This window comes from Lynx rufus, unplaced genomic scaffold (assembly GCF_022079265.1).
Source record: "Lynx rufus isolate CCGP_SWC_20201006 ecotype Redwood Valley unplaced genomic scaffold, mLynRuf1.p SCAF_19, whole genome shotgun sequence".
Classification (NCBI taxonomy): domain Eukaryota; kingdom Metazoa; phylum Chordata; class Mammalia; order Carnivora; family Felidae; genus Lynx; species Lynx rufus.
The window spans coordinates 18,492,241-18,505,355 of record NW_025814833.1 but is presented as its reverse complement, the minus strand read 5'-3'; the positions used below and the strand labels follow the sequence as shown (position 1 = coordinate 18,505,355).

At 45.2% G+C, this 13,115-nt stretch overlaps 1 protein-coding gene across 3 annotated transcripts in view; it reads left to right on the top strand.

The window, feature by feature from the left end:
* The window catches only part of TENM1 (teneurin transmembrane protein 1), a 555,347-nt gene that overhangs the window by 496,157 nt on the left and 46,075 nt on the right, over nucleotides 1-13,115 (top strand). The gene's annotated exons all lie outside the window — the stretch shown is intronic.

Here is a 13,115-nt window from a genome sequence, read left to right as displayed (position 1 = left end):
TCTGTTTCCAAAAGAGGCATGTGGGAAGGTGGCACGATCCGTCATGAAATCTTCCTCAAAAATCACAAGAGTGAAAGGTTTCTAGAGTATAAGGACATCAATATGGCAGTTCCAGAGAGTCAGAGAAGCTCTGGTTAAAGCCAATCACAACCAACTCCCTAGTGGCCAAGCACGGTGGATTTATCTCATACTTGTATTTTCTGGACATGGCAGCTTCACAGACCAGTAGATATGGCAGAGGATGCTAGTGACTGATGACTTCTCTGGTTCTTTGCCGGTTCTTGTTCACCCTTACTAGTTTCCTGTTAACCACTGGCTTACAATGGGTACTGTTCTTCCTCAGTCCTTGTAAGTGGCTTCATGCTGTGAATATCAGTCAAAATCCAGTCAGAAAAACAGAAGTCAGGGACGCCTGGGTGACTCGGTCAGTTGAGCATCCGACTCTTAATTTCAGCTCAGGTCATGATCCCAGGGTACGGGATCGATCCCTGCATTGGGCTCCACACTGATGCGTGGAGTCTGCTGGGGATTCTCACTCTCTCTCTCCCTCTGCCCATCTCCCTTGTGCTGTCTCTCTCTCACTCTCTCTCTCAAAGAAAAAAAAGAAACCCGGAAATCACATTAGTTATTTGAACAGAGAGAATTTAATACAGGGAATGGGCTGCATGGGTTTTAAAGAGTTGAAAAAAAAGGTGGAAATAATATCTGCAGGTATCAGCCACCACCTCTAGGGCTGGGGAAACAAAGGAAAGCGGTTGGAGCTGTCAACCTAGAAGGATTTGCTCCCTCCAAGTGGGACCTTCTCCTCTGAGAAGAGGAGGCCAGCCAGCTGCTTTTGGTGCCTCTGAGGTGGCATGACGAGACTGATTCTCAGGGTATAGATAGGAGCTGGAACGTGCAGGCAGCTCCTGCCGCCAAGATGAAGAGCTACTGTTGCAGCCGTGCTGACTGAAACAGAAAGCAAGCAGGAAGGAGCAAGTCCCTTCTCCCTCCTCTAGCTTTCCAGAATCGCTTTATTTCCCATATTGTCAGGCTCTATCAGAAATCGAGCTGGCCAAAAAGAAATGGAGTTAGCAGAGTCCCAACCCCAGCATCACAAAGCAACTTCCAAAGGGGTGAGTTTGGGGCTGTGAGACAATAGCTTAATAACTAACACACGGTGCAATGAGGTGTTAGACTTCCATGTCATTGTTGCTGGCGGAGTCACTCAGATGTGCTTACGGTTTGGATGAAACATTCATTGGAGTGGACCGGGTGCCACAGAGGATTTCATCATTCTTGAATCCATAAGGAGGTGTTATTGGAAAACCTCAACCAGAGCTCTTCGACGCGTGTGCGAGAGTGATTCTGACTCCCTTCTTGTTGAAGCTTGGGTACTCAATATTCATCACCATTTTTTGCTTTTGTTCCGGCTCAAATCGGTAGCCTGCCTGCTTCCTTAAATGATTCTGTACACATGGTAAGTGGTCAGGTGGCCAGTCTCCAGAGCTCTGGAAGCATGAAGCCTGAGCTGGGCCATCTGTTGAGTGCGTGCTGTTTTGTATCACACACAGGGAAGTGGTGGGCAAAACCCAGAAGCACACTGGAGGCCTAATGAAAATAGGACCAGTTAAATCTTTCCTCTAAATGTTCATTAGGCCATCTGCTCTTATTAGTATCCTTATCATTTGGAAACATTACAGAGTTAAGATAAGAGAGACAATCTGTGGAATTCTGGTCTAACTTGAAATGAACTTTTGAGTAGAGCCATCGTGAGTTGTGATATTTCTCTTCCCCTTCAGAACCCAGCCCACTTATATCTTAACATCTCCATGGTGAAATTTTTTAATAGTTCTTTCCTGAATATTATACTAGAAAGAAGGGTTAGCCATAGCTACGAAAATGAAAACATAATCTTGGAGTGGCTGATCAATGAAATCAGACCATTTCATAAAAGCTGTGCAGTCATACTTCTGGCCTGTAAATTGCTTTAGATGCCAAAGGGAATTGGAAGCTCGGTCTATTCTGTCGAGCCAATACTATGATATTAACAACCTGCAAAAGACAAGTTTCTGCAACTTCTCAGCAGGAAGAAACCGCAGAATGATTCCAGGAGCTTCTTCTAAGTCCTTGGCTCCTTTTCAGGCAAAGCCTTGGCTCTCAGGAAAACAAGATCCCCACTTCCCACTGCATGAAGACCCACGGTGGCCTTCTCCTGACTGAATTCACTCAGAATTTAGGGTCTCATCACCTGCCCCCACATTTTATCTCGCGATACCGTGGACCGTTCTCTGGTTGTCTTGCCTTCTGTGTGCATGTCTCCCACAGTGCTGAATATACAGTGGGTATTTCATAAATACATGTGAAATTAAAACAAGAGAGACCCTCAAAAGGAAAAGACAGTAAAGCTTTCATGTTCCTCCCCCGCCCACAGAAGTGCTAAAAGGGTTAAGTTCTTTGACTCTAACGATAAAACCCAAGATACAGAGAGACACAAACAGTAAATCGGCAAGTAGCATCATGTACAATATGTTCTTCTTACAATAACAATCAAATTTACAAACAAATTAGCTGTGGAGTCTGAAGGACATTCTGTAGTTTTCACACTGGGCCTTCATCTCCTGCTGATAGATGACTTTGACTGTAAATTGAAAACTGGAAGTGGTTAAACATTCTGTGTATTCACAAGTGCCATTTCCAAAATTGAGGCTTCGGAGAGGAGATGCAAGAAAGGGTCGACGGAAACTCAGAGCAATTATGCCTGTTATTAAGATGAGGTAGTGGCAATTACACAGCAGACTCAGAGAGAGTGTGTACGTGCTGATTGCTCTGAGGGAGCCTGTGAGAACAAACTTTTATAGCACCCATCAGGCCTTGGGTCTCTAGAGGAAGTACAGATTTTCAGCCACTCTGTCAGTGTGCTTTTGGACAGAGTTTATGGCCCCAGGAACCATCTTGGAAGGGATGCATGCTTGTTTCCTTAATGAGCTTGAATGAAACTCTTATATAACAGAATGGCTTCGTTCGCTGTTTCTTTTCCGGTAGGATAACCACTCTCAAGATTGTTGGCATCAGGACCCCTTTGCACTCCTAAAAATTGGTGGGGACCTCAAAGAACTTTTCTGTATGTGGGTTTTATCTATTCGTATTTTCCTTATTAGAGATTAAAACTGTGGTGGCACCTGGCTGGCTCAGTCTGTGGACCGCGTGACTCTTGATCTCTGGGTTCTGAGTTCAAGCCGCATTCTGGATGTAGAAATTACTTAAATCTTTTTTTTTCAACGTTTATTTATTTTTTTGGGGACAGAGAGAGACAGAGCATGAACGGGGGAGGGGCAGAGAGAGAGGGAGACACAGAATCGGAAACAGGCTCCAGGCTCTGAGCCATCAGCCCAGAGCCTGACGCGGGGCTCGAACTCACGGACCGCGAGATCGTGACCTGGCTGAAGTCGGACGCTCAACCGACTGCGCCACCCAGGCGCCCCAGAAATTACTTAAATCTTAAAAAAAAAATTGAAATCATGAATGTTTTGATAGGCTAGCCACAGGTACCCTCTGCAAAACCCCACTGTACACTCATGAGAAAGTATAAAAAGCAAATAGTATTATTAAAAAAAAATAGTTTGACCTCACAGACCTCCTTGAAAGAGTCCCAAAGATCCCCAAAGTGCACAGACCAAAGCGGGAATACCTTATGTCCTCAATTCTAAGACACCATGGATCGTAAGAGATAGCATCAATTTGACAACTTTGGGTGGTAGGGAAGAAATGTTCCATTAAATGTATGCATTAATTAATAAGACACATTCTCACTTCAGAAAAGTTAAAACATGGAGGAAGTAGGAAATGCACTTCTTAAGGTTGAGGAAATTTGCCAATTCCCACTAACTTCAGTGGGTCTCTTGAAACCCAGAGTTACTGACTCAAACGTGTTGATGAAAAATAGTTTTTCTTACAACCGATTTGCATTTTATAATTTTTTATTTATTTTTAATTTTTTTAATTTTTTTTAATGTTTATCTTTAAGAGCGAGAGAAAGATAGAGACAGGGCGCAAGCGGGTTAGGGGCTGAGAGAGAGGGAGACACAGAATCCGAAGCAGGCTCCAGGCTCTGAGCTGTCAGCACAGAGCCCGATGCGGGGCTTGAACTCACAAACGGTGAGGTCATGACCCGAGCCAAAGTCAGACACTTAACCGACTGAGCCACCCAGGCACCCTTGAATTTTGTAATTTTTTAAATGCTTTCGTGAACTTCAAATGGTCCAGTCGATGAGGCAGTAATGTTTTCATTCAACAAACATTTGCCAGCTGTAATACCAGATCCTGGGAATACAAAAATGAATGAGACCTCATCCTTGCCCTTGAGGACTCACAGACCTAGTGCAGGATATAGGAAGGCAAACGTGTATTTATGGTATACTAAAGAAGCATTGGGTCTGAATGAGTCACGAAGCTGGAAGAAGCTTGTAGTACCCAGAGATGGAGCACTGGGTATTCAAGAATGCCTCAGGTTAATCACTAAGTTTAAGCAATTACTCATCTTAACAAAGGGCTGCCCTAGTGGACTTCGCCATATGTGTCAGTCATTTTCAGACATTAATTTCTTTCAATTTAATTTAATTTTGCAAACACCGGTGATCTATCCAGAGACATAGAACTCAAAATCTGTCAGAACAGTTTGACCATAGTGGTATAGTCAGTAACACCAGTCGAGAACAAAACCTAGCAGAACATTTTCTTCATTGTGATTAGATTAGGCTGAGAGTAACAGAAACCCCCTGCAACGTAACACCGACCTAAGCAACACAAGCAGCCAGACTAGATGTCTGGTGCGAGACTGGGATGGCAGCTCCCTGAGCCATTTGGGATTCAGGCTCCTCTATTTCCGCCCTGCCACCCTAGCACATAGCTTCCGTTTTCGTGGCCACCCCGTGGTTTAAGACATCTGCTAAAATTCCCAACCCGTATATTCATATTGCAGAATGGAAAGAAGGGCAAAAAAGAGCCTCCTTCCAACCAGGTCAGCTCCCCTTAAGTAGCCTTCGAAAGCATCACCTTAAAGATGTGGATACTTCCACACTTCCTCTTACATCTTGTTGCCTTGAACTCCATCACACGGCTACACAGAACTGCAAGTGAGCCGGAATCCCTTCTGTTGTAGACAGCAGTGTGCCCAGATGTTTAAAGAATGGGGACCCACTACTAAGGAGGAAAGAGTGGGCGATAGGGTAGGCCTAGAACCAGTAGCGTCTGCCACAGGCATCTTAGCAACCATAAATTTAACATTTTGTTTTGACCCTGATACTGCCCGAACTTCTTCAGATTTGTTAAAGCCGTCTAGAGAAAGTTTGGTTTTCTGGAGTTGGGAAGCAAGATGACATCTTTCAGAATGATGGCTCGTATTGATCTTGTTTTTAAAAGTAGAAATTATTAGCAGATGAAATACACCAGGGCTACTTTGAAGCTCTTTGTTGTTTGTTTTTCTTTGCTTTGTTCCTCCACTACCAAAATGTTTTCAGAACGTTGGAGTAGATGTAATTTAATCTGTAGGCTCTGTGACAGAATGATTCTCAAGTTCAGTCCAATCATAACTCTTGATTAGACGGATCCCGACTATTCATCGGCAATGAATAATGTGACTTAAATGTCCGTTATTCAGATTGGGCAGCCATGAAGACAGACCATGCTAATGCATTTGACCGAAGGTTGAGAGGTTCCTCAAACTCCCCAGCTATTATTCAAAGAAACACAAGAGTGCGGATCTGAGAAAATGGGAAATCATTTGCCAGTTGACAAGTCCGTGTAATCCTGGTGTATTTCATCTTCTAATAATTTCCACTTTTTAAAAGCCAGATCAATAAGAGCCGTCACTCTTAAAGGTGTCATCATGCTCTCCAACTGCAGAAAACCAAACTTTGTCCAGACGGCTCTTTCACTCTTTTATAAATTTGAAGAAGCTCAGACAGTATCAGTGTCAAGAAACGAGAAGGCCATTTGAAAACTGACAAAAAGTGATGCTAACAATCTGGAGGTGTCAGTCCCGTCACCGTGTCTTCCCCAGGGCTGGTGTACTACAGAAGAAGTAATCATACATTGCCCGGAAATACCTCCTGAAGAGGCCTAAGAGATCAAAATCAGAGTCGTTTTTCAAATGAGCCATAAGGCTGAACATGCAAAGGACGGAGATTAGAGGTGTCGTGTGTGGGGTGGGGAGACAGGGCCTTTTGGAAAACAACTGGTTTCTGCAGCATGGGCAAACTTCGGAAAAAGAAGTTATTGGCATTCGTCGCCAATTGTAAAGTAGAGTAACAGTCGTGACATACGTTTTTGAGGCTCTTCCATGAGAGTTAATTTCTTGAAGTGGATGGAATGGAACAGAAATGGTCTTCTACTGTATGTCACTTGCAACCCCTTGCGGACACTAGAAAATAAAGGAAATGGAGCTAGCAGACTCCATGGGGGCAGGATCCAGTACGTCTTGGTTAGACTGGCTCCCTCGTGCCTAGCACAGTGCCTAAAATGGGATAAATAGATATTCATTGGCAGAAGAGAGGGAAGTAATTGAAGTAGCATGTTCCGCACTTGGAATTGTACCAGGAATCCTGTCACAAATAACAGTGGGGAATCCAACTAATAAGCTAAAATATTAGCTGTGAAATTGGCTGACAAATGTATGTGAAATAATATACCCCGATATAAGCCAAATTTCTTGGAGGACACGTAGCTTAGAAGGATTCTTGAGAAATGGAATAAATGAACAGGGGGGAGATGGCTGGTGACATAGAAGCAGGGGAACTTTGAAAGACCGTGACTACTATGTGATTGCACTCAACAGTTCATGAGATAACCAAGAGAACACTGCGACACTTAGGGACCAGAAGAAATACAGGCATGCTCCATAGAAGAATAAATAAATAGTTAGCCTTCACAGAGCTCTTTCTGTGTGCCATGCACTATGCTAAGTAAGTGCTCTATGGAGATTTTTTTCAATGCCTATAATAAATGTTTGAGAAGATATTATTACTCTACCCAATTTCTAGATGAGGAAACTGAGGCTCAAGCAAGTTAACTGAGTTTTTCCAGCATTACAGAGCTAGCAAATAACAGACAGGATTTTACCTCAGGAAGTCTGAACTCCAGAGCCTGAGCTCCTAAACACTTCCTTTCACTGCATCTGAACCTTTTCCTACAAAGAGAGTACATAGCTTTCATCAGATTCTCAAAGAGTTTTATAAGTTTTAAAAAAAAAAAAAAAAAGAATGAGAAGCAGTGTTCCAGACTCTAAGTACCACGAAGGCAGGGACTAGGCCTGTCTAGGTCAGCACTCAGATGTTTGTCAGGTGGTTGGATGGATGCTATATTAACACATGAATGTAATTCACTAGCTGGCCTCCAAATTGTCTCTCCTGCATTAGTCTGGTCTCCCTCCAGCCTGCCTTCCAAACTGCAGCCTAAGTGATCTCTCTAAAGGACTGACCTGACTGTATCAGCCCCCCAACTTTCAGGACCTTCAGAGACTCCTCAAACAGTGTAAGTCCTCAGTCCTCAGCGTATACAGCCCTCCATGGCTTAGTCCAGGGACTCCCAACAGTGGACAGTTTTGCCCTTCAGGGCACATTTGGCTATGTCTGGAGATATTTTTGATTGTCCCGGTTCTAGGGAAGGTGCTACTGACATCTAGTGAATAAAGGCCAGAGACCCACGATGCACAGGACAGCCTCCCCACATCCCCACCAAGAATGATCTGGCCTCAAATGACCATCGTGCCTCAGTGGAGAAACTTAAACCTAGTCCCTGGCAAACATTTAAACTTCATTACCACCAGTACTCTTACCTTATGTTCTAGCAGCCCAGACCCGTGTTATTTTTCCCACTCCCGTATGGTTTCTTGCTCCTGTTTTTGTTCACTCTTTTCCCTCTGCTGAAGTCACTCCTCCCACGTCACTTCACCTCCGTACCTTAGATGACGTTGGATTTTCTCTTCTAGGAGTCAATGCCCCAGTCTCCCTCCTCAGTGTTCCCGTGTCACTCTGGGCATATGTGTATCATGGCACTTCACCACATTTACTGAGATGAGCTGTTTCTGGATCTGCCTTCCCTCACTTGACTGTGAGCTAATGAGGAGCAGGGACCTATTTTCTTTCCCTCTATGATAGCACCTGGCACCGAGTAGGCACCCACAAAGCATTGAACCGAAAGATGACAAATGACAGAAACAAAGACCAATCACTCAACCTCTAATAAGCTTTGACCTTCTCAGCCAAAGAGAACAGCTCTTAGATTGATTCAAATGAGGTAAAGGGGAAACCAGAATTGGCGAGGAGAACGTGAAGAAGTGCATCCACTCTTCTAGGTGAAGAATCAGATGACATAGGGGCTAAGAACACAGATCTAAAAATGGGGATGTCAAGAGTTTCTTTCTCAAGTGATTGCTCTAAGCACATAAAGTAATTATCTGGACAAAGAGCCTGACACATAGGAAGCACTCGATAAACAGTAGTTACTTTTATTAAAGGCTCAGATGAGTGGGCCTGTAATTTTGTAGATGCTATCGACTAGGATCAGTTCAAAGGAAGGGGCAGCACCTATTTATACTTAAAAAATAAGTCAATTTAAAGAAAAATATTAAGTCGGGGCAGTTGGGTGGCTCATCAGTTAAGCGTCTGACTCTTGGTTTCGGCTCAGGTCACGATCTCGCTGTTTCATGGGTTAGAGCCCTGCACCATCGGCGCGAAAGCCACTTGGGATTTTCTGTCTCCCTCTCTCTCTGCCCCTCTCCCACTCATGCTGTCTCTGTCTCTCTCAAAATAAAAAAATTTGGGGGGGCGCCTGGGTGGCTCAGTCGGTTAAGCGTCCGACTTCGGCTCAGGTCATGATCTCGCGGTCCGTGGGTTCGAGCCCCACGTCGGGCTCTGTGCTGACAGCTCAGAGCCTGGAGCCTGCTTCAGATTCTGTGTCTCGCTCTTTCTCTGACCCTCCCCTGTTCATGCTCTCTCTCTGTCTCAAAAATAAATAAACGTTAAAAAAAATAAAAAAAGAAATTTGGGGGAGAAAAAGAAAGGTATTAAGTCAATAATAGTGCAAGTGGTGGATGGGTGAGGCAAAATTCATAAAGACGTTATATGGGCAGCTGAAGTCTGGTAAACAGAACTGAAAGGGAACTGCATTGAATGCTGCGTGGACCAGGTTCCTTCTAGCTCTAAAGATCTATGACTTTGAAACCAGTATTAATATTAATCCCAATTACCATCCCTTACTTTGTCCAGGCACTGCACTGAGCACCTAGTATCACTATCTCATTTAATCCATGCAGTAACTCTCACAGAGACACCGTCGTTAGCTTCTTTTCCTTGTTGCAGATAACAAAACCAGAGGCCCCTGGAGGGAACCTCATTTGCCTAGGGTTACACAGAGTACAGGAAGGAGCTGGCCTTCAGTCTTCAATACAGAGAGCCCAAGTAGACAATGCTGTGTCTAACAGTGTTGGATTAAGCTTATAATTGAGGAATTTCCTACTTTAGTCTCACTGAGGGCTCATATTTAATACTGCTGTTACAGAGGCGCCTGGGTGGCTCAGTCAGGTAAGCGTCCATCTCTTGATTCCAGCTCGGGTCGTGATCTCATGGTTCGTGGGATCAAGCCCCACATCGGGCTCTGTGCTGTCAGTGCAGAGCCTGCTTGGGATTCTCTGTCTCTCTCCCTCTCTCTCTCTGCCCCTCTCCCAGTTGCGCACACTCACACACACACACACACACACACACACACACAGTCTCTCTCTCTCTGTCTCTCTCTCTCAAAATAAATAAATAAATATTGTTTTTACATATGGATTTTTCCCCTCTAGGACTCTGCTGCTTTATATACTGTTAACTGGGCTCACAATTAGCTGGATCTTTAAACCAACCACGGGACTGGTTGACCTGAGAGTCAAGTCCCTTCAAGGCAAAGTTTCAATTAGCAGAGGAAGCCACAGGGCTGTCAAGGCTTGACATCCAGACCAAGAGCTCCTTTCTGCTCAGGGATACCTCTCAGGGAATGTGGTCAGGAGATGGGCACATTCCACCAGCTGGTGGCTACACCAATGACCTTTAATGCTAGTTTAGCATAAATATGTTGTGACATTTCAGACAAATTAATGTATTTTTACAAGGTGGGGCAACCACCACAAATTAGGCCAAATGGTTTGCCTGCAGGCCGGGTCACTAGGCAGAGATTCCAGAGCTTCTCTGCTGCTCGTACATCCCTTTCTGCTCCCCCCCCCCAAAAGAAATGTTTATTTCTCCCCAGAAACCAGTTGGACAAATGTCAGCAACCCTCAGGGATTAACCTTAGCCCTACCTTGGCGACACAGAATTCCAGGGTCTCTCTGCAACTGATAGATGCTGACTCTGACTGCTAGAACCTGCTCAAGGACTCCGTTCCATATGTTGTGTGGTATGGAAAGGCCTCGGTAGTTAACATAGTGCTTCTGTTGTGTGGCTATAAAGCACCAGCTCCTTGAAAAATTACCAGGAAATGGGAGTATTGCACATGAGAAGGATATAAAAGGAACTGACAACCTAAGAGAGGGGAAAAGGTCCAGTTTGTGAACAGGCAGACCTTGGACTACTAAGTAGCCACGCATCTTTCATTTGAGCAGATTTCACAGACAAGCCGCGCAGCCAAATCAAATGGGAATTAAAGGGATTCTGTGTAGCTAGTACAGAAAGTGTTTCAGAACTGTTTCAGAAGCACAAAGGCCACTTTAGTCACAGGAAACTGCCAGAGGGTGACTTATTTGACAGAAAGGAAAACAAACAGACACAATGGCTGGTGTATTTTTGAGGCAATATTAAATCTAATAAACATGACACCGATGGTATTGACTCAAATCGGGTTGGGCAAGTTGGAGAATTTAACGGCTTATCTTCCAACTACCAGCCTTTATCTCAGAGGCAGCCTTGACAGCAGAGAACAGAGTCCAAAACATGTCCTTCTCTGACTCCTGCCAGGTGTGTGCCGTCCCCGGCCCCTGCCCTGGCCTCAGCTCTCAGAGCGGAGATAATTAGAACGTCATTTCTGCCAGCTTTGTTTTTTCTGGGTCACTGACTTCAGACTTGATCAAAATAGGAGTGCTATACTGAAATGAATTCATTTCCTCTTCCTCAGCCAGCCCCAGCTTATTTCCTGGGGGACCGTGCTCCATAGGACCAGCTCACACAGACAGCTGCTGTACAAGAGCGATAGTGTTTATGGAGATCCAAAGAGGGGGCGCACGGCAGAGGAGTGGGCACCCTCCACAGCAGCAGGCTCTCACTCTCCCTCTCAGTGGCAGGGCGCTGACAGGCACGGGCCTCAGACAGACGTGCTGAGGAACACATCACAGCAAACTGCTCCGGGAGCTGCTAAAGCCGGTGTTTAATGTTTATCCAATGGCCTCAGTCTGAAAGGCTCTGTAGAACATGCATAACACAACTCAGCTTTCTACTCCATTAGCATTCAAATTCCTAGCTGCCCAGAGGCACATGGTACTGACCAGGGAAGGCCAGTCTATGTGGAGGTTGAGGGCACGCAGAGACATGCGGCAGAATGAGGTTGCTGGGTGTCTGGGAGAGACACTCCGAAACGGGGACAGAGAGCCCCAAGTGGTACGAGAGGGAAGGCCAAAGACAACCTTTGTCTTTACAACATCACCAGTTGCCCTCCATTAAGAGACAAGATTAGAGGTAGGGCCTTATCTCACACTGACCTTTGTTCACTTCATTACTGACTGAATGTCAGGCCTCCTCCAGCCCGGGAGAGAGGGGGCCTCCCAGTGCAGTGGCAGTCCATATCTTCTTTTCAGACCTTTGGATTCAATGAGAAAAACAAAAGCTTCCTTGGGCTTTCACTCAAGGTAAGAAGAGTAGCCACATTACTGTTACTGTTTTGGCCAGGAATGAGCCAGATTTGTCTGCCTTTGTCCAACCCAAGAGAAGAGCCATACAGTATAGAGTAAGTGGGTGGTGGGGCGGAGAGTGCTGTAACACAGTTCTCGGAGAAGTGCCCAGTGATGAAGAGCTATCGAGGAGATGTCAAGGCAAGTATTGGGCTGACTGCTGTATCCAGGAAGGAACTAGAGTGGAGCCATGTTTGGTTGGCCTGTGTGTCCCAAGAGCCTAGCACACAGCACGTGACACAAGACACACGACACGCACACACACGGACACACGCGTGCGCGCGCACGCGCGCACACACACACACACACACACACCAGTCCTTTTGCCCCTCATTGCCGTTAACATGCCTTAAATCCATCGACCTCTGTCCATCCCCCACTGTTACCATTCTATTTCAGGTACTATCATCCCCCACCTAGACCACTGCAGGAGCCTCCTAATTATGGGCCTGCCTCTTCTCTCACCTCCTCTTCCAATATGATCTCAAAAGCAGCCAGTGTGATTCCTCTAGAACCCAGCTATGTCACACTCTTGTTTAAAGCCCTTTAGTGATGTCTCACAGCCATGAGAATAAAGCTGCACATGCACATCCCTTCATTACCTGGTGTATTAGTCTGCTAGGGCTTCCATAACAAAATACCACACACTGGATGGCTTTAATAACAGAAATTTATTTTCTCACAGTTCTGGAGGCTACAAGTTCAAGATCAAGGTGTTGTTGACAGCTTTGGTTTCTCCCGAGGTCTCGTTCCTTGGCTTGCAGATGACCATCCTTCTACGTGTCCTCACATGGGCATTTTCTCTACGCTTACACACTCCTAGTGTCTCTTCCCCTTCTTATAGGGACGCCGGTCCTGCTATATTAAAGCCCCACCCTAATGATCTAATTTAACTGTAATAATGTCTTTAAAGGCCCTGTTGCCAAATACAGTCACATTAGGGGTTACATGAATTTAGGGAGACACAATTCAATCCATAATACCTAGCCACTGTCTACCTCCTGATTCTCATTGCTCACTACTCCCATATGTTCAGCATATATTAGACTTAGCAAATTATTTGTAGTCACCTGGATGGGCCACATGTCTGTAAATTCTGGACCTTTATCCATGCTGTTCCCTCTACCTGGATGGCTTTCAACACTTCCCCCTCCCCACCCCACGCCATTTTCATCCCATTTCTCTCCTACCGGTCATTTCGGGTAGTACTTTCTCTGGG